We start from the raw sequence: 20,616 nt of genomic DNA, 5'->3' as shown, positions 1-20,616 counted from the left end.
AACCCCACATTGGGGATATGGTTTACTTTAAAACTGCTCATAACCAAAAAAAAAAAAAAAATGAGTAAGACATAAGCCATCCATATGAAAAAAGGAATACCACTAAGGAATTTACAGATACTAAAAAGATAAGAGGTTATTTTAAACTTATGACAACAAATTTCAATTTTAGATGAAATAAAAAATTTCCTTAAAACACAATTTACCAAAATAGACACAAGAATTAAGAGAAGTTATGCCCAATGTCTAAGATGATTACATCTAAATACCCTATACTTGACTTTTTATGGAGTCAGTTTTGTCCCACTAGAATGTGAGCTTCACAAGGGCAGAAATTGTAGTTTTTTTTGCTCTCTGTTTTATCTCCAGTACAGAGAACAGTGCCTTGGTTTTTTTGTTTTCTGCGTTTTTTTTTAATAAATAAAGATTTTATGTATTTATTCATGAGAGACACAGAAAGAAGGCAGACACAGGCCAAGGGAGAAGCAGGCTCCTAGCAGGGAGCCTGATGTGGGACTCGATCTCAGAACTCCAGGATCATACCCTGACCCAAAGACAGACACTCAACCACTGAGCCACCCAGGCATCGTGAGAATGGTGCCTTGTAACATAGTAGGTGCTCAATATGTATATTTATTGCATGTATAGAAGCTGTCTTTTGTTGTTGCTGTTTTTGTTTTATTTTTGCTTATATTTCTTTTCTCTCCCTTTTCTCATTCAATGAATTACTGAATTTAAAGATTTATTTTTTTAAAAGATTTTATTTATTTATTTGACAGACAGAGAGAAAGTACAAGCAGGGGAAGCAGGATAAGCAGGCTCCCTGCTCAGCAGGGGCTCAATCCCAGGGCCCTGGGATCATGACCCAAGATGAAGGCAGATGGTTAACCAACTGAGCCACCCAGGTGCCCCTCAAGAAAGTAATTGAAAGATAAAAGTCAATGCTTGCTCTTGGCTTACTTGATGATATATGTATTCCCTTCATCATCAGAATAGAGTTATTTGAAGCACATCGCACCCAAACCCTGAGCCTTTCTTCCTCACAAGAACTCTCTGGATACAAAAGACTGGAAGACAAACCTAGTAAACAGCAAAGACTCTGGGTTTTCTGTGAACAAATCTTGAGAGGGGAAAGTGAGAGAAAGTGATTAGTTTTCATTTTTTGTGTGTATATTTTTCAATGCTTTCAAATATCCTTTTTATTAATTCTATTTTTTTTTACACAGCTTGATTCAAAGCAGTATATAGTAAGAGAGAGTTAGGAATGCTGCGTGCTCCCCACAATGCCATTTCACAGTCATTACTGAGGACCAGCACCATTCTAACGAGAAATGGGTAGAGGAAATCACAACTCTGTTAGCAGCAAATAGAACTGTGCACAAAGATAGAGAAGAAAAATCCAGTAGTTCACATCTTTGGACAGTAAAGCTGCTAACTGATTAGTTTACGACCGGGAGATGTAAAGCAATGTTCAGATTCCTAGGTTCGCACGCTATTATTATCTATTCTTTTTGGAAATGATTGCAGATGATACCTAGATACCCAATCACCACCTCAGTTACTTTACCTTGACCTTCCAGCCCCCATTAACAACAACAAAATACAATATTTAAAAAATGGAACATTAGGGCATTTGCAAAATTTTTACTGAAGCAGTAAGCCACTATAAGTTAGACTCCTTGCAGAATGGGGTGGGGCAAAAAATATCAGGTCAAATTGATATTCAGGCTGACTTCATCATTTCTAGTCATTTAAAAAGTTCAACTCGTTATCAATTGTGTGCTTATGTCTTTGTCTATATTTCTCTTGTATTATTTTAATGGAATATAGTAAATCCTAGGTACATACATGTTATTTGAAAAAATAGAGTGCTTGCTTTGGCAGCACATACACTAAAAACTGGAATTATACAGAGAAGATTCAGCATTGTCCCTGTGCAAGGATGACATGTAAATTTGGAGAAAAAATATTTGACTATTTTAAAGAGGGGCAGCTAAAAATGAGAAAGCAAAAATATTAATATACTTTATAAGTATCAAAACATTCCTGTTATGTGAAGCTTCATTTTTATTTTGAAGGGCTTCCATTTTCTTGCTTATAACCTGGTATGAATATGTGATGAGTCATCAAAATTCTTGTCCTAAAAATAGGTTCTGGTTTTTGTAGGTATGCTTTTTTTTTTTTTTTTAGGTATGCTTTAAACTTACATGCATTTATGATAATACATGGTTTCATTTTCTCAAAGAAACAGATTCTTTAAAAATACAATACAATTTTACTCAATATATTGATCATCTACCATGTGACAGGCTTTTGTACTTCCTATCATATTTCGAATTTAATAATTTCCTTTTTTTATTAGATACTTCATAACCTCCCAGTTGCCATGCACAGCTGTTTAACACCTGACAAGGTAGAAAATAGGATTACCGTTATCCTAGACTCTCTCATTCAAGGCAGAAACCTTAGCTTATCCCATCTCCCATCCAATGCTTAAAACACTTTTTACAACATCACTAAAACGTAAATCAGTGGAAACAAATCCTCTGATGGTACACTCATGTCCAAGGCAGCCTACTGTATAATTAAATAACTCTTGTCACTACAAAGTTCTTTCCTTTGTGCCTACAAAAGAATCAAGTTGTCTTTTTTTGTTGTTGTTTGTTTTGTTTTTGCCTGTGTTTCTTTTCTTTCCCCTTTCTCTTCAAGGAGATAGCTCTATCTTTGTGTGACTTTGGGAAAAGGATAAGGCAAAGTAAAACTTAGATATGTTTATGGCTTTGTTTTTCAAAAGCCTAACACTTTAAAGGAATTTAAGTTAAGATCTTGAGGAACAGAAGGGAGAAAGACTTTCCCCCCTACTAAAAGAAGATTTCCCAGGACCTGGGGTAGAAGAGAAGGGAGACAACTCTAGGGCTCCCAAAAGCAGCGACCTGGACCCTACCTCCCATTAGGATGACTGGAGAAACAACCAGATGCCAAGGAGGAACAGCTGAGTGGTCTAGCAGGAGCTAATGCCAGAATCAGCTCCACCCCAGGCCTCTCTGCCTCAGTATGACAAAAAAGCAGACAAGTGTAGCTAAGCTGAATGAGGCACATGTGAACAAGGACTGTCTGTCTCATCAGTTACCTGTAAGATCAATGACTGAAAAGTGTGTAGCCTCCATCACTGACAGAAGGGCAATGCCTAATACCCCACAACTGAATCACAGCTTGTGGTGGGGTGCTTAGACTGATACTCTTTCCCACAACTCAGTAAAACAGAGAGAAAAGAGCAGAAATTGTAACAGGAGATTATGAAAGCATACTCATTTTTGCACACCTGGGCTATGAAATTAAGTTACATACCCTGATGGATTATATTAAACTTCTTCCTGTGACATGATTGTCTTCATTGGATGTAGAATGGAGTTTAAACTTTTGCAACCAAAGCTGATTGTCACCACTAGAGTGTAACTTTATGAGTTGAGGTACCCTATAACCTTTCTGGTTCTGGGCACTCTGTTCCCTTGAATGCAGCCAGAGTTAGTTTTTCTTTGGCAGCCACATCACAATGATGACCCAGACTACAGATGACTAAAAACCCAAAACTGTTTCATTCATATCACCATTAAATAATAGAGTCTCAGCTAGATTTGTATCAACATTTTGGGTTTAATATTCATTTCTAGTATTCATTTATTCTCCTCATTCTCTTTTTTCTATGGACCTCATGAACAAATAGTTGCGATGTCCATACTCTTCAATTCTTGGCATATTATCATTCTTAATCCCTATAAAACCACTCTTTTGTTTTACTTTAGTTATTAATGTTCCTTTATTTCTGGATTCTCACTCCCATGTTCCTTGACAGGCACCTATTCCAGTATGTATAATATAAATTCTTAGGTAGGTATAGATCCTTGACAACTATGTCAATTCATTTGTATATGGGTTTGTGTGAGGTGTTTTCCTATCCATATATTTTCTACATATGGCATCATGTAACCTTACAAATTCTAATGTGTTAGACCCTCTGATTTGAGGGGTTCCTGAATTGGTGTGAGGTACAGTAGCTATCCCACTTTACTTGATGTATCTAAAAGCTGCCAAATGGGCTTTGTGGTGTACCATTGAAGATCTGTCCAAAGTTTAGTATAAATACATTAATTCTCGTCCCTGGAGTTTGTGTGAGCTGTTAGTTATAAATCCACTTAAACTTATCATCTACTCCATGTTAAACGCAATATCATTGGCTTCTGGGCATTTCTAAGGTCCTCCATTATGTCTATGTAGAGAAATTAGAACACACAAGAAAGGAACTTATTTGTAGAAAACAGGAGTTGTGAAGGCAGCTTTCTTGGTTGTCTGTCATTGCTTTGAGGGTGAGTCCTACGTGGGTTCCCAAAAGACTACTTCATGTCTGGGATGCCTGGGTGGCTCAGCAGTTGGGTGCCTGCCTTCGGCTCACATCGTGATCCGGGATCAAGTCCCACAATAGGCTCCCTGCAAGGAGCCTGCTTCTCCCTCTGCCTGTGTCTCTGCCTCTCTCTCAGTCTGCGTCTCTCATGAATAAATAAATAAATATTTTAAAAAAAGACTACTTCGTGTATCACGCAAGTAGGAAATCCCTTTTATTTAATCATCTAAAATATCTTTCCTGCTTAAGACATATGCTGGATGGCACAGGATCCACGAAGACTGTGTGCATAGAGCAACAAACGGAACGTCCCTCTATTTCCCTGCCCACCCCAAGAAGCTTGTCCGCTAGAGTAACTTGATAATACCAAAGAGAATGCCAGTTTAATTGGTCCTTTCTCTGTTCTAGGACATCATATCTTTGACCAATTCCTTTCTTTTGCTTTTCTTGCATTAAAATTGGCCATGAGACACTATTGAACTCAAGGTTTTCCTAGTTAACCTTCTCGCATCCCCATCCTCAAATGCACACTCATACACACCAACACCAACAGGGTAACAGCCCCTGGATCTTCAAACTTCTCAGCAGCTAACTCTCTACCATTATCCTATTAATCACCCAGGTATTTAAACAACCACCCAAAGGGGAAACACCTAGTCAACACCATGGGACAAAAGATAGAAACCCTCAGAAGCATTTTGGATATCCCCACCCCCACCCCCGCCACTCCAGTCTGAGCAGGGCTTACCAGGTCTTACTATGGGGATGAGGTGGGGGGTTGGGGTGGGGGACAGACTCTGTGCTGTCCCATGTCATCTACATCCTGATATTGATGAGGACATGCTACTTACAAAAGTAGAACCAATTCAACGGAAGACAGTGAATGCAAAAATGTTTACATTGGTAAATGCAGACATTTATCATTGTACACTGGAAAATAATTTGAAACAACTGCAAAGAGCATTTTCCTAAAAGTTCCCTATGAACACCGCAAAGAGATTTTCTGGGATATTGCATCTAATAATTGTCAAATGACTAAACATAATGAGGCTCTGAGTCAGGAAATGTCACACTTTCCCTTTTAATCTGCCCCTCTTTATATGCAAGACTGGATCATTGGCCCCTAACCTGGCTGTGGCCCTTGGGACTTTACCTGCGGCCCAGGATGGAGCCTATGGCTATCGTCCCAGCTGGGGCTCTGATCTTGCCTCAGGCCTCCTGGCTTCAAGCCTGAACTCTGCCCTGTTCTTGCCCTGCAGGTCTTTTGGCATTCCTGGGCTGACTCTGGAAAGAGTCCAGGTTTTCCCTGTTCTGTGGGACACTACGGAGGCCAGGTTCTTTCTTTCCAGCTGCTAACGTTTTTTTGAGAATTCCATGAAATAGTTTCATTTTTTCCTCTTGCTATTTAATTTCTGGGAACTAAAAAATCATTCACGCATTTATTTACTCAATCAAGCAAATATTTAGTGAGCAAATTCAATGGTCCCAACACTGTCAGTCACATGGGCAGAACATGCCTTAGCAGAACATATGGGTTTTTTTTTTTTCCAAATTAGCTTTTTATAGACTAAAAATTGAGTTTGTGTTCCTTTAAAAATAATTTTAAACTGCAAAGTCTAAAATAAAAAGTAAAAATGTTTTAACAACTGCTTTCATGCCTCCACTATGATCCTACTCTCCAGTAAAAGAAGTTAATGATATTAAGAAATGTACATAGACCTTGTTTTCTGTTTTTTTTTTATTTTATTTTTATTTTTTTTGCGACATGTGGATAGAATTTGTTCCTGTGAAATATTTACAAAAGAAAGTTCAGGAGTCAGGGAGTGACATATCTCACATGGGGACAAAGAATAGAAATCACAGTGTTATTTCATTTTTAATTAAAACTACTCTTTTCTCCCCACCTCACGCCAAACCCGATCGATAGAATCCAAAACTACATTTCTCATTAGAAAGTGATGAGATCAGGAGAAGGTTGAATGAAAGAGGTTTGTTATGCTTCCATTTTTAGCTAAGATAGGTAAAAGAGGGTTGGTTCGAGTTTACTTCATGAATGCTTACACGTTTTACTTTGCCTTCGGTGTTAAAAGTTCAAAGAAAAACTAACTAATGAAAGTCACAAAGACTCATAGGGATTGGATGGGATTTCTCTATGGGACAATGGTCACCCCTCCCACCCATGGAGCAGCACACGCCAGATCTGTGTGACAGCATCTTTTATTTTAGAACAACACTGAGTTTTGCTCAAGTGGCTTATTTAATAGGAACAAGTTCACTTGTCAATACATGACAGACTCAGATTTAAATTTGTCTTTGCCCTTACTCCCTAACTAGCATGGAATATGAATATTTCCTTTTTTCTTATTTTCCCATGACCCTTCATTGAATGCCCAGTGTGGTGTCCTTTATGAGCAGAGTTGTGCTGGACCTACATTTATTTATTCATTGAATAAATATCTATTGACTACTAACCACGTGTCAGGCACTGTCCCAGGTGCTATCGAGCACTCAGTGACAAACAAGAACAAAAATTCCAGTTGTCATGGAGCTTGCAATTTACAGGGAAGATGGGGAAATAAATAAATAAATAAATAAATATACAGCACTTGGGGTTTACTGGGCACATTGGAGTGGGGGAAAAGCAGGCAAGCATCATGGCAAGTAAGGGTGAGGATATGTAGTAGTAAATACGGTGGTCACATTTGAGCGGAAAGAGACAAGGAAATGAGCCATATAAGTATTTGGAGGAAAGAGTGTTTCAAGCCAAGAGAACAGTTGATGCAAACACTATGGGGTGAGAGCATCTCTGGTTTGTTCAAAGAAAAGCAAGGAGACCAGAGTGGTCAGAAGGCAGAGGTCAAGAGCAGGTAGGGCAGGGTTTGAGGTGAGGGCTAGGGACTCATCTCTGAGGGAGAGGAGATGCCTCTGCAGGCTTTTGAGCAGGAGTGACATAATCCAACAAGTTTTAAAAGGATCAATCTGGTTGCAATGTTGAACACAGACTAGGGGTTTAGGGCTTATTTCTAACGTCCTTCCTAGCACCATGATTCTAAAATCCATACTTTTAAGTCATATCATAGGCACCTAGCTACTTCAACATGAAATACACATAGGACAATGATGTTTTGAGCAGCTTATGATAGATAATGAATATCACAACATTCTAAATGCAAGTCCAAGTATAAAGTAAGTATAGAAAAGTCCGAGACTACCTAACTTCAACAGTGAGAGAGAGAAAATTAAACACACACACAAAAAAATTGAGCAGAATAAGTAATTTTATATTTAAACCATAAAGTTTTATGATTTGTAAGAAAAGAAACCATTTGGAAATGAATACAGTGTGTTATAGCAGGACACACTTAGAAAAAGGAAATGGGAGCAAACTTGGCCCCAGAAATGCTAGTTGGGATGACTTGGGTCAATTTCTTAGCTTCTCTGTGCCTCATTTCCCACACTGAGGAAATAATATCCACAGCACAGCATGTGAAAGATCAAGTGCACTGTGTGGAAAGGACCCAGCATGGACTACATGCTCAATAAATGTTGGTTCCCTTATTCCCTCTTTTGACTTGCCAGCTGTGTCAAATATTGGCATGAGTATTTGACCAGTGGTAGGGAAAAAAAGGCTAAAGAAGAGTTTTTATTAGGTATACTTACTGCAAGCCAAATACTTTAATACGTCATCGAACAAAACAAAGCTCATACAGTGAAAGAAAAAAAAAAAAGAAATTTGCATCTGCTTCTAATAAAGACTAAATTGTATGAATAATAATAAAGAAAAAAAGATGGCATGCCTAGGTAAATATCACTGTACCCACGATAATGGATGACAATTTTTTAAATATGAAGGATTTAACAAAATTAAAATAAAAGGGTTTACTTAGATTTTTGAGGACTGGAAGTCCTCAAGTCAGTTATAAAGAATGAAAAAATCCTAGGATCCACAAATTTCAATTGTTATAAACAGAATCTCAAAAACAGATCCTATAAACAGGATCTCAAAAATGAACCCCCTTGAACTTATCTTTGTGTCAGCTGTAAACCTTGAAGTCTTTTATTTTTATTGAAGTATAATTAAAATACAGTGTTATATTAGTTTTAAGTGTGCAATGTAATGATTCAACATTCTGTATGTCACTCACTCTTTGAAATTCTTAAATAAAAGTAAAAGCAAGACCTCTGGGTGGCTCAATGGTTGAGCACTTTGCCTTTGGCTCAGGTTGTGATCCTGGGGTCCTGGAATTGGGTCCTGTGTCCGGTTCCTTGCAGGGAGACTGCTTCTCCCTCTACCTATGTCTCTGCCTCTCTCTGTGTGTCTCGCATGAATAAATAAATAAAATCTTTTTAAAAAATATTTTAAAGGAAAAGCAAGCAAATTTTAAAATTATCTGACAGCAATCCATAAATATTAATGACTTAATATGATCATTAATATAGGTGCTATACAGGTCACTAGTAGGTCGTTTCCCTCTTCTCTTTTTATATGTTTGTTATTAAAGTTTTCTAATAAAATAACAAGGGTTCCATATGTTGAGAGGTGACATCTGGAGAAATCAGTTTAGTTTCAATTGAACTGGCTTCTTTCAAACCTTGCAACATCTTTGTCAGATATACCAATAAGTCATTATTTTTCAAAAATGACACCGACATCTATGTATGGTGGCATATCCTATCCTCTTGGTTCCAAAAAGGAGCTAGTACAGATGGAAGGGATGGACCAATACACAGAAGCTTGTGGTCAACGCTAAATAAAACTAATTTGACAAAGAAAAAAAATGGTAAGAAGAGAAAAACATCTCATCTGTTTTCTAGGCTCTAGAAGATTTATAACGACGTATTCCTAAATTCTGCTGAAAAGTTTTAGAAATTATGCAAAACACCATATAAATATTAGAATTCTTTGTTGGAAGAATACAAACAATGGATACGCTGCTGGATGAATATAAAATGCAAGTCTTGTAAATGAGAAGGCTGTCAAATGAGAAGAAAATTGTCACATATCAGAAAACCTACTGGACTTAAAATATTAAATATGATGAGTGAATAAACATTAGTTTTCTTGTTCCCCAGTTCTTCTCTTAGACAAGAACACTTTCTTCACAAGAGCACACAAAATGCATCCTCCAGTTAACTCATTTTCACACTATCTGGGAAATGTGTGGGAGAACCAAAAAAAAAAAAAAAGGATCCCTGTGATTAGATTAGTGAGAGGGGGAAATCTGATTCATCCATAAAATGATGGAAGCTATATTTGTTCTAATGATGCATCTAAGATTGCATTTCCAGTTGCCTGATTTTAGTTGGCACTTTTGGCGCCTATCTAGAAAATAAATAAAATTCTTGAGCTGAAAGAATCATTTTTTTCTGACCTTAATCTTGAAATTGAGAAACTTTTTAAACTATTAAGTGGGGTGAAGGAAGGGGTATTAACGGGACGGTGGGGGGAAAGAGTCAAAAATGAAATATGCAGTGAACATGGAAGAGGTGAGGCTCGGAAAAGACTGAGTGGGGATTACAGGGTTTGTAACAGGAGCCCTTGTGTATGAACACTGAAACATGGTAATCCAGATGTGGTCATGCAGGAGATCTGCTGGTGCACACTATCTAGGCTGACTCATTTTTCTTACTTACCTTTATATATTTAGCTGGCCCAGTATGACTTGTTGAAGGTTCCTAATAGATCATGGTGTTATTAAACTCTCTATTCTGGTATGTTCTTTAACTCCTTTCTCCCTTTTCTCTTGCTGAACCAGTGAATCAAATCACCTTTGCTATAGTTACTGAGAGTTTACAACAGGATACAAATTTGAGTGTAGTTGAAATTTATCATATGATAAATAAAATAATATTCCAGTTACATCTCATTCCTGTATTGAATTTTTGTCTGTATTATTAAAATGGCAACTGGTGTAAGCATAGGAATGTTGTTTCAAAGTAGATGAAATGTCTGCTCTGGATCATTGAGCGCTAGCGCTCAAAGCATGTATTCAAACACGGTCCATCTTACCCCCAAAGATCAGTGATATAGAGTTTATAAAAATAATATTCAATTTATGTTTAACATTAATAGCACCTTATTATAACCACATGGATTTTGAACAGTTCAGATGACAGAGGCTGGTCTGGTATTTGGTAATTATTCCAGGTGTGCCAATGACAAGAATGCATATAAAACATGATGAGTCTTCTCATTTTAGTGAGGAATATTTAACAACTCTGAAATTCTTGCGTAAAATGAAATGTCTGATTTTACCTAAATATATGGTACTTCTTTCTTCTTTTGGTCTCAGTGAAGTGTCATATACAGATTACATCTAAATGTGACCAAATGCTGAAACAAAATGTGAAGTCTAGATTCTTTTAGTTTTCACTTTCCTTATGAATTTTGGCTGCAATAAACTATGCTCATATAAAAATTTCTGAATAACTTTGTTCTATATATTTAGTCATATCAGATAATTTACTGAGAGAACTGAGTCGACTTTACGATGCTCTAATTCACCATTGACATTAAACTGGGCAAATTGAAAAGTCAAATTTGATTCTTTTGTGGTTGATTTGGTCAAGGAAAGAGCCTAGAAAGGAAGGAGCTATAGCAATAAACAGGCTGTTAAATAACTCCACCCTGTATAGTGGGCAAGGAAGCAAACATAACTTAGGAAAAAATTCCCACCTCGACTTTTGCAAATGTCAGTCAACCTTTCTGACACTCAGTTCTCTCATCTGGAAATGGGGATACTAATGACCACTTCATTTGATTGCTGTAAAAATTTAACTGAGATAATATAGAACATTTAGTGTACAGCCTGGTAGCTGTGAGCCTTTAATGAATGTTTCTTTTCTATTTACCCTCTTTTGTATTAAAGAAACAAAGTCCATATTTTTCAAAGCCTTGTACATGTTAAATATCAACTTTTCCTTAATGATTAAATCCCTGTTGATCTTTTATACCATAATGTTTGTGTTTAATTGAATAGGAACTCAAGATGTCTACATACTACAATTAGAGATGACACTGTAATTTAATGCAGGTCCTCTTCTCTTTAGGAACAGTTTGTGTTCCTCCAGAAGCTAATTTGTTAATCCATTCTTAAGAATTCCAAGCACATACCCCAAGGAAACAATTCTTATGTAATCTATCATTTACCTGATATATTATATAAATAACACGGAAGAATTTCACAACTTTTCAATAATATTGTATGAGAAAATGCATTCAAAATTCCATGTTAGGACTTTGGTAATATATGCCTACCCCAGGCAGCGAAAACAGAGTTTCCCAAAGCTGCAAGCTACTGTTGGATCCTCAGTAGGCTGAAGTAGTTGATTTTTGATCAAGAGACTAGTTGGCACCTCTACTGCCATTATCTTTTTCATTTGCCTCTACTGTAGTTTTTCTAACCTTTCATCTCATCCCTCCACTCCTCTCCTCCCCCCCACACAGATACACAACCTTACTTTGTTTCCAGTAAGAACTACTGACTCTCCATTACTAACACTCCTGGCCACTGAAGAATTTGCTGCAAACTTATGCTCCTTCGTTTACTCCCTGAGTCCCTAAAATAAACATATAATCCTTTTGATTTGGGGATAAGGAGGAGGAGGATTTATAGCCAGGAAACTCATAGAAACTAATAATCATTAAATATCCTAGCCTATACATTTATTCCTACATCATTCCCTGAGCTCATCACATTTCTTATTTTCTCATTTTAGGCCTTGGGAAAAAAAAGTGAAAGATACAGGATTGAGGAAAAAAATCATCTAGAGCTCGTAGAACTAGAATTATAGAGCTCAGATTGGATGTATGAAATGGAAGAAGGGACAAAGCAGGGCTAGATAGCTAATGGGGATAGGAGCTTAGGACACTGATAGAAAAAGTCTCAGTAACTAGCTGTTGAATAAATGCGTGCAAAAATAAACAGGAGTGAGATTTCTTTGAGTAAACTAACCTTAAAAACTGTAAGGTGATACACAACTTACAGGTGATTCCCCTTCTCCTGGATCCACCTTGGCAGATGGGGCAGGCTGGGGATTTCTGGAGTGTATAGTCAATATCACAGTAGGCAAGCAGGTATTCTGATGCTGAAGTATTCACAGAGTTCATACAATATGGTGAAAAGAGACTTTAACGCAAGTCATCTAAGTTAAGATCATGTTCTATCACTTCCCGGTCCAGATGACTTTGGCTAAATCTTTTACTTTTCTAGGCCTCTGTTCTCCCATTTGTGAAAGAGAAAAATGGAATATTAAATGAATAAATACATAAATGCATTTTTAAGGTAAAAAATTAAAATATGCTTTGCAACTCAGGTCATAAAAGAGTTTGAACATGTGTAATTTTTTAAAGACTTTATTTATTTAGTTGACAGAGGAAGAGTACAAGCAGGGGGAGTGACAGAGGTAAAGGCAGAACCAGGCTCTCCGCTGAGCAGGGGACTGAGCAGCCTGATGAAGACTCGTAGCAGGATCATGACCTGAGCCAAAGGTAGACACTTAACCCACTGAGCCACCCAGGTGCCCCTGAAATATGGGTAATTTCAAAAAATTTGTCCCAATAGCATTATCTACACAATAAGGAACGCCAATATCTTTTACATAGATCCACCATCCTTCATAAAATAAATAATAAGAAAATGATTTTGCTGCCATTTCCATTCAAACCAAGACACTGAAAGCATTCACTTGAGCAGAGTACATGCTCTATTGAAGAACAAGGCAGATGAACACACTTTTTTTTTTTTTTTTTTTTAGTATAAAAACATTGCTGAGGGTCAAGCAACATATTGCTAGCTGAGTTGTGGCCCAGCATGGCTTATTATGGCTATTTGCTGAGAGAGCTGGTATTAAGTCACTTGGCTCATTTTTTAAATTATTTTTTTCCTCCCTAACAAGTGCCAGACATGTGAGGCCATAATGAGTTTAATTAAAGTCAATGGCAGCCAATAATTCAAACCTTATAAATGTAATTTGGGAGCAAACAAAAACTCCAAAGTCAAAACATGAAATATTCTACTTAAGCGGAAGTTTTAATCATGTTCATAAAACAAAGTTGCCAAGTATATCATCGGCTGATAGAGTGCAAAGATCTGATTTCCAGTGTTGGATCTACCTTTAGCCGACAGTGTTATTTTGGGCAAGAAAAAATTGTAATTAAGAGAATTTTTTTAGCACCTAGCACCATGTTCGTACATAATTGGTACTTAATAAATATTTATTAAGCACAAAAGTGTTTAAAAATGTACAGTGCCGGGAGAAGCAAAATATAAGAACAATTCAAAATGAAGACAACAAATAGCTAGAAAGGAGAAAAGGCAGAAAAAGGGAAAAGAAGCTTACTTTATTAACTCATAACCTTTAAAATTTTCCTATGAAGCTCGATTGTCACCTCTTTATAGAAAGATTTCATATGATTTAAAATGGGTTTAAGTGTTATGAAGAATGTATCAGTTTTGTAGGATGCACTATTAAGTGTCCTACATAATTAAAATAAAATTTGGAAATGATTCATTTCCAAAACAAATGGGTCAAGTTGATAAAGGGACTCAAGGCTCTTGGTTGCTATTTGTAGGCTCCCTCTCAAATGTGCAGCATTTAAACTCACTGAGACCTTTAACAAAATAGATGTCTTCCTACAAAATCTGTAGCTAAACATTCGTATTATTTATCTATCATAATAACAGACAATTTTTATTGGATCCTTTCTCATTCCCACACAAGTTTTTGGCTTTTCTATTTTATTGGCTCTACCCTCCTGTGTGAGAGGAGTTTTAAGCCACAAATGGCAAATGAGGACAAGTCACATTGGCCACACTACTCACACCATCTTTACATGGACCGTTCTGATTTCCATTCTTCCAGGCTCTGAGAACACATATTCCTAATTACTTCCTGTCATCAGAGACCAAACATGTTATTAAAACACATAAGATGAGAAGATGGAGGAGGTAATCAATTTCAAACTGAGAAATGTGCATGTTTAAACTCACAAACCAACCACCATTAAAAATGATAGTTTCCTTGGATGAAAAAAAGAATGAATGTTCACTTTGTTGAAGAGTACCAGAGTTCAGCCTAATCCACTTGAAAGATATGTGATTAAAAGTCTGACTTTTGAAATATTAAAAATTTGGCTCCAACTCACATAACTCAAAATACCTTTTTGATTACATATTGATGTTTTAAGGTAAATTTGGTATGTGTTGTTTATATACATGAATATTTTGAACACATTCTTCATATTCCATCATAAAAATATTTTACATAATTTTTGAATAATAAATGATGAACTATGATCCTCTTCATGCATAGTAAATGTTAAATGCTGCATTGTTTGCAGACATTAAGCCATAAGTGTTATTTGAGATGTTGCAAAATCCTGACCCCTTTAAAAGCCAAACAGCACAACGGCAGGCCTCCCCTAGCAACTGTATTCATAATGGCAATCTCCGACAGTCAGTCAAACTAAATAAACCATCAAGAATTCCAAGCCAGAAATGAGTTGTTGAGGGCTCCCGTTATCATGTCGGGACTGAGGTCATGGAGGAAACCGGAATGTTATTTTCACTAGTGCTGGCCTGCCAGTTAGTGCTGGAATTAGATTTTAGTGAAGGTGAACTTCACCATTGCTGATACTGGCAGAAATGCACTCAAAATCCTTGTAAGGGCATCAGAAAGGTTTGTGGATTACAGAGAGGTGAATCCACCCTCTCTCCTGTTACTCTGTTCCTTGTCTTGAGTGCTCCTGTTGATCTAGAAAACCACTGCTGTATACAAGGGTTTATGATCCCCACTTTGTCTGCCAATGCTGGGAGTCAAACCAAAATTTCCTGAGCATAGTGTCAGCACACTCAAGAGGCATCAGCCTTGTAGCACACTGGTTAAGTGGGACAATTCCTAGCAAGATATTATTTACGGTGAGGCACTTTAAAGATGATATTTGCTTTTAGAGTGTAGTTGTTTTATTTTAATGGGAAAGTTTATTTACTGTTTAATCACATTTTAGATCAATAAAGCATTGTAGCAGGTGAAAAAGGCATGCACTGAAGGTTCTGACTGGCTTCCCAAGCACTTGATCCCTGCTTCTCAGACTCCTCTGGAAGTGGCCTAGGACTTGGGGATAGATAAACGGAGAGCGTGAACTTCCACTGTGTACACAAAATCTGCAAAAATAATTATGTACCAAGACTTTTACTGTATTTCCTTTTTCTCTAACTCAGTTATGCTGGTTTTGTCTGTTGTTTTAACAGAAAAGAAACTAAAGAAAAGATAAAACTAAACTAAAGAAACTAAGTGGAAACTAAAGAAAAGATAAAAACCTACATTTTATAACGTCATCTGTTAAAACAGCAGTGTGTAATGCAGGTTGTTATTAGATGGTATAACAATAATGGTTTTTAGTTATGAAGGGAATATGTAGCTGTAGGATGAGAGCGCTCATATACCCAATTTCTTCTTCTAAAGGCAAAGAACACAGGGAAGATAAAGTCACTACCAAGTACTTATGAGTTTTGCATTTCGTTTCTATGAAGCAGTGAGTCAGATGCAAAGCTCATATTTTCTTTGCATTTTAGATCAAACCTAAAGACATTATATTACAGAAATAAACCTTCATAAGAGGTCCCATGAATTCAGATTAATGACAGTCTTTTCGTATAGATATATCAGCCTTAGCAGTGCTTTCATATAAGTAACCTCAGTGTATCATCAAGAATGCATTATTTATCACAGTTCCAGATATTGCAAATACAGTGGGCAAGATGGAGAATATTTATTGACATATTGATGCAACAGAAAGAATTAGTACAATTAAGTTGCATCTGGCATGGAATAAGAGTTTCTGAAAGAAGGAGAAACCAGGCTTGGTGAATAGGAGGGAGCCTATCCCTGTGGCCAAAATGTCAGGCCAAAGGCACAAGCTTTTGTTATACCTGCTGGGTTGGTAATAATAAGCCAACATAGACTTGAAGGCTTGACAAGTTATAATATTTTATATTCTTGTTTTAAGATAATATTTCAGAATTATTTATTACTTTCTATTGAGCTTAGTGGAAATGACCTTTGTCCTGGATTTTGAGCACTAACAGGCATTTTCATACAGTATAACATCAACATTTGAAATACACCCAAAACCAAATATTCTCAAGATTAGAAAAAGAGCAGTGTGTTGCATCATTCCCCGCAACCCCTCCCCAGATTATAGCCTGAGAAACAAAAGTTCTTTTCTAACTGGTTTCCAAAGGTTATGGTTAAAAAAAAGGAAAAGCAATGCAAAAAGGAACCTGAAGAAACAAGTGGCCTCTCTGACAAATGTCATTCTGACTCTCATGATTTACATGGTCAGCAGGGCACACGGAGGTTGTGCTATTCATGTTAATGATCAGGGCAATGGGTTAGCAGAGGGGAGTTTTTTGTTTGTTTTGTTTTGTTTTGTTTGTTCGTTGGTTTTTTTTTTTTTTAATCTTATGCATAATATTGAAGTCTATGCACAAGGTTGCTGCGTGAATCCTACCACTGGTCCCTCTTCACCTGTAAGAAATGGCCGATCGAGTGTGTACACGAAGAATTCGGTCATAAAACACAAGAAGCAGGTTAGCTGTATTGTCTAATGTAGGAAGAGGCCTAGAAGATAGAACTTCTCTGCTGCCAAGGGCAGAGACCCTGCCCAACAAAAGAGGAGGAAAGAGAGAGTCCCCTTTTTTTTTTTTTTTAAAACCAAAGCATTTTTTAAAAATATTTTATTTATTCATGAGAGACACAGAGAGAGAGGCAGAGGCATAGGCAGAGGGAGAAGCAGGCTCCATGCGGGGAACCTGATGCTGGACTCAATCCTGGAACTCCAGGATCACAACCTGAGCCAAAGGCAGATGCTCAACCACTGAGCCACCCAGGTGTCCCAGAGTCCCTGTCTCTGACAGGCAAGCGGTCCAAGGGAGAAAAAAGAAACTACAACCTTTTTCCAGATTTGGGTGTAAGAGTAAACTCGCACACTGGTAACCAGGATGTGGCCAAATCAGAGAAGACACTTATCTCCAGGACAGAAGCAAATATTTGGGTGGAGAAAGAGGCCAAAGAATTTTCCTCTAGCACTTACTGGAGGAACAGACTGGAATCCCATTGAGGGATGTTTCCAGCCTGTAGGAGAACTCTAAGTAAGCATTGCCCTTTTAACACACGAAAAGTTATACGGACTCTCTGCATGTTCAAGAGTTAATTTCTCATTTGCACAATTTCGTGTAGGGTTCCATAAGAGGCAATGCCTCTAACTTATAGTGTTTTCCAGAGCACACTCCAGACAACGGTAGTTCTTTGTGATGTACCCATGAGGGAGAGGAGGAATTCAGAAACCAGCTTAGTATGGCTAGCACGGAGTTAGACAAAATAGTGAATTGCTCCATTTTCTTTACTAAAGGACTACTCAGAGCTTTTGATATGTGAGCATCGTTATCATTTGAGAGGGGATACACCATGTCCTGTTCCCCAAATTATTCGATAACCAGATCCTATTTTAGGAATACCTCACAGAAACAGTGTCCTTAAGAAAACATCCTTTGGGAAACATTACCGGTGATATTCTCTTGCTTCTCACTTCTAAAATACTAAAACCATTGGGTAAAAATAGATCAAAGGGACTGATAGCGGGCCTGAGCCTAAGAAAGCAAGGTCATGTTCGGTCTGGAATGAGGCGTTGAAGCTAGCTGCCAAGGCTCTGATCAGAAGGCTCTAGATCTGAATTCAGTTCCAGGCAGGATCATTTTAAAAGCCCAGATTATAAAAAAATAAAAGCGATGATGCTTCTAGAGGGGTTCATTCTGTCCCAATTTGTTTGCTAATACCAGCGCACACTGGTATTAATTCGTTTATATTGTCTGCTAGATCCCTAGAGGCATCTGAGTTTGCAAGGTCTCTCTCAGAAATCCTACAACCTGCCCCAGAGGAACGTGGCCACCTCTCGCTTGCTGGGAAAGTGCCAGAGCCTATCTCACTAGGCTCCTCACAGAACTGGAAAGTGGGGTCAAAGCCAGCTGTGTAATGGACGGGGGTGGGGGGTGGTTCTCCAGGACATTAGTGGTTTTATCGTATCTAGTTTTGACTAGTTTAAGCCAGCCTTTTAATCTCCCTCCTCCACACTGAGATTCTAAACATGTATCTGCCACTCATTTGCACATCTTAAGTAAAACCTGCCAAAAATGCTCATGGACTGCATCACTGCAGATTACGTTTCATAAATTGTTTGGTTTTTATCACTTAATACCTTCTAATGATTTTGGAACGAACTCTATAATATGCTAGAAATCTGTCTAAATAAATAGAATGTATGAATCGGAATCTAAATGTTTCTCAATATCTTGAGATCATTACATTGAACATTAATTATTGCATCGTACTGTAATGAATAGGTTCACAGAGCGCACAAAGCATATGGGGTTGTCTCCACACTAAGGAATCCTAGGAAGTCACAAAATCTCAGTTCTCCCATAAATCCTTTTTCTCTCCACCTTTTCTTTTTCTGTTGTGGCCTTTTCCCTTGTCATTCTCCTTGCTCTCCATATGCCTGACTAATCAGTCTGTGGTAGAATGAAAAATTAAATGGCTCTGAGTTGTACAATGATAGACTGCATAGGCGCTAATAGGATATTATCACCCTGCTTATCTACAAGGAAATTACATGCACAGAGTACGCAGGCTTCGAACCTCACTTAGGGCTGGCCAGAGGTATCTTTGTTCACGTCTGAGCCATGAACTGTCTTTTAAGGTGCGAAAATGTTTCTCTACTTGTTTCTGAACTCGTGTGATATCCAAAATCCTTCAACTCAACTGTGAGCTCCTTGAAGATCAATAGATGACCTGATACTTAAGGACTATTTACATGGCAACACACATAATGTCTGTTGGCCAAGGGGCCCTTTAGTTCCCTCTTCCTTACCTTCCTTACCTTCCTCGGCAACATTGTTAGATTTATTATTCTGACTTTCACTAATTTATTTTACTTAGAGGAAGCATTGTAATACATATCATGGGATGAATTGTGTCCCCGCCCCCTCCAAAAGTCGTGTTAAAGTTCTAACCCCGAATGTGACCTTTGTTGGAAACGGAGTTGTGGTACGACTAGTTAAGTAAAGCTGAGGTCATACTGGAATAAGGTCAGTTCTTAGCCCAAACTGACTAGTGTTCTCATAAAGAGAGAAAGAGACACACCAGAAGTGGGGGGCCACGTGACCCCAGAGGCCTCTAGAAATGGAGAGTTAACTCTACAAGGCAAGGAACAGGAGCAGCCAACTGTTGACAAACACCAGAAGCTATGAGAGATGAGGGATTCTCTCCTCCAGGTTTCAGAGGGACCGTGGCCCTGCCAACACCTTGATTTTGGACTTCCAGCTTCCAGAACTGGGAGACAGTGCCACCAGCTTGTGGTACTGAGTTGTGATAACCCAAGGAAACTAATACAGCATATTTTTATTTCATTTTTTTCTTGGGTTTGAAAAAAGGAAAGGGCATTGTAGTGAGACTAGCTGTCTCTGGCGGTTACCGGGAGTGAGCAGAGACGTGGGTGATAGCTCTTCACAAGGCAGTGATCCACTCCCACTGCTGTCACTGTGGCAATGCCCTCTCTAGCAATAGAGACCCATTAAAGTCAAAATAAGGGACGCCCTGGAGGTTCAGTGGTTGAGCGTTTGCCTTCAGCTCTGGGTGTGATCCCAGGGTTCTGGGATCAAGTCACCTGCCTCTCCCTCTGCCTTTGTCTCTGCTTCTCTCTGTGTATTTCTCATGAATGAATGAATTCATAAATAAATAAATAAATAAATAAATAATTAATTAATTAATTAAATATTTTAAATAAATAAAGACAAAAATAAAAGCAAGCTGTTGTGCCACAAGTGGAATCGGAAGAATAGAGACGGGTACTAGTAGGGAGGGGTGTGGGGGGAGAAAGGAAGAAAATACCCTAAGAAAGCTACCACTACCACCATAAATAATAATAGCTACACTTCTGTGCGCAGCAGTTATGTCCCTGCACTGCACTGAACATTTAAATGCTGGTCCAACCTAAGTCATATATAAATGCTGTGATATGGGTATCATTGCCCCATTTTACAGATGCGGACACTGAGGATCAAAGACGTTCTGTGCTTTGCCCCCATCATACAGCTCGAATAGGAGGTGTATTCGAACCCAAATCTCTCCGACTCCAAAACCCCTACTGTTAGCTAGCG

The 20,616-nt window shown here is 37.9% G+C and overlaps 1 non-coding gene across 1 annotated transcript; it reads left to right on the top strand.

Moving 5' to 3' along the window:
- The first annotated feature begins 1,868 nt into the window (after positions 1-1,868).
- On the top strand, positions 1,869-1,978 carry LOC112674762 (U6 spliceosomal RNA). The gene has a single exon (XR_003145572.1). It is a non-coding gene; the product is annotated as a U6 spliceosomal RNA (small nuclear RNA).
- Positions 1,979-20,616: the final 18,638 nt, after the last annotated feature.

This window comes from Canis lupus, chromosome 36 (assembly GCF_003254725.2).
Source record: "Canis lupus dingo isolate Sandy chromosome 36, ASM325472v2, whole genome shotgun sequence".
Classification (NCBI taxonomy): domain Eukaryota; kingdom Metazoa; phylum Chordata; class Mammalia; order Carnivora; family Canidae; genus Canis; species Canis lupus.
This window is presented reverse-complemented; position numbering and strand designations above follow the sequence as displayed.